We start from the raw sequence: 1,938 nt of genomic DNA, 5'->3' as shown, positions 1-1,938 counted from the left end.
CTTTGATCTGCCACACGCATGAGCACAGGGTTAATACCGTCTGCCCTGTTCTGTGGGTGAAGAGGCTGAAGCTCCGAGGTGGGGGGTATTTGCCTAAAGCTGCTTAGCCAGGAAAGAGAAGAACCCGAACAAACCTTTGCCATTGGGCTTCCAACCTGAAGCCTCATCCGCTGATGAGGCACGCATTTTTGTGTTGCACAAGGGACTCCTCTCAGCATTTATCTTTAAAAAAAAAAAAAGGAATGCTTCACGAATTTGAGTGTCATTCTCATGCAGGGCTTGTGAAAATCTATCATTCCAATTTGAACATATGCACTGCCAGAGTGAATGCCTCTCACTGTGCTCTTTTATTTTTATATTTACTTATTCGAGAGAGAGTGAAACAGCATGAGCAGGGTAAGAAGCAGAGGGGGAAGCAGACTCCCCACTGGGCAGGGAGCAGGGATCCTGATGCGGGACTGGATCCCAGGACCCTAGGATCATGACCTGAGCTGAAGGCAGATGCTTAACAACTGAGCCACCCAGGTGTGCCTCTCTGTGCTTTTTTAAAAATTGCAACTATATTTAGGTAGGAGACCACTCTCCCACTCCCAGCAGAGCATGATGGTCTCCTGAAGGATGAGGTATGGTAGCCTTGGGGGCTGGGCACTGGCTTGGAGCCCGCCTGCCTGGCCGAGAATCCCATGGCTCCCACTCCATGGCAAGTCACAAAATACTGTTGCCTCAGTTTCCTTGGGTGTAAGAAGTGGTGGCAGTGCCTACTTCGCAGGGATGCTACAAGGATTCACTGAGCCACTGTGTGCTCTCTCCTGGTTCTCCACACTTTTCAGAAGCCTGTTCCCGGCCCTGGGTGTCTTATGCTGAGCAGAGAATAGCAGGGGCATCGGGGAGACTCGCACAGATGTGGCTGGAGTACTGGTACATCCTCTCTGCACAGTGTTGGCCAACAGGAGGCTCTGTGGGTTGGCACAGAGCTTTCTGGGCCATGATGGGTGGTGGAGAGAGGGAGTTGAAGATGGCACTTGCGCTAGCTTATGCCCTTTTCTTAGGCAGTCAGGCCTGGAGGCTTGTATTTCTGGCACAGCCAGAGCAAGGAGACTGGAGGAGGCTGGTGAAAAGCCTCAAGGCAGACTCCTTGCTGCCTGGTATAATCATTGGTGCTAAATAAGCTGGTATTGGGCCGACTGTGATAAGCACCTAGTGAAGCCCCTTCCGAAACCCCTGAACTCACAGCCTGAACCCCTCAGAATGCAGACACAGAGCTGGACTGATGTTTGTAGAGGCTAGGCAGTTGGCACAGCTGTGGTGAGTGGAACGAGGCCCCTGATGCCTAGGACCTGTGACAAAACATTACACGGCCTGTAACTGATGGGATTAAAGGAAGGATTTTGAGATGGGGAGACTAGCCTGGGTTATTCAGATGGCCCAATCTAATCCCAGGGCTCCTTAAAAGCTGAGAAACTCTGCTAGCTGTGGATCAAGAGCGAGGGAGGCGTGGCTAAGGAAGATGCCTGTCACCTGTTTGGAAAAAGGAGGAAGGGGACCTTGAACGAAGAAGTGGGGATGGCCCCTAGAAACTGGGAGAAGCAAGGAGATAGATTCTCCCCTAGAACTTCCAAAAAGGAACACCATCCAGCAGACACCTTGATTTTAGCTCAGAAAGATTCACATCCCATTCCTACCCTCCAGAGATGCAGGAAACTCTCCTAGAACCAAGGAAAACAGGGCACAGAGAGGTTTCAGAGTCTTGAGTGTTTGGGTGGGATCAACAGTGAAGGAACTGTAACCGGAGTCAAAGGTCAAACCTAAAGTAATATATTTAAGGATATGTGAGCTGAGTTTTAGCTGGGCCTTGATGTGGAGTGAGTGTGACCCTCCACCCCCTCAGAAAGAGACTGTCCCTGAAGCCACCTCTCTAACTACTGCTCAAGACTTCTA

General features: G+C 50.7%; 1 pseudogene; it reads right to left on the bottom strand.

Moving 5' to 3' along the window:
• Positions 1-231: 231 nt before the first annotated feature.
• Positions 232-331, bottom strand: LOC123389547 (annotated as a pseudogene).
• Between the last annotated feature and the right edge of the window lie 1,607 nt (positions 332-1,938).

This window comes from Mustela putorius, unplaced genomic scaffold (assembly GCF_011764305.1).
Source record: "Mustela putorius furo isolate JIRA1106 unplaced genomic scaffold, ASM1176430v1.1 tig00003983_pilon_pilon_pilon, whole genome shotgun sequence".
Classification (NCBI taxonomy): domain Eukaryota; kingdom Metazoa; phylum Chordata; class Mammalia; order Carnivora; family Mustelidae; genus Mustela; species Mustela putorius.
The sequence above is the reverse complement of the archived record's forward strand: the minus strand, read 5'-3'. Positions and strand labels throughout refer to the sequence as shown.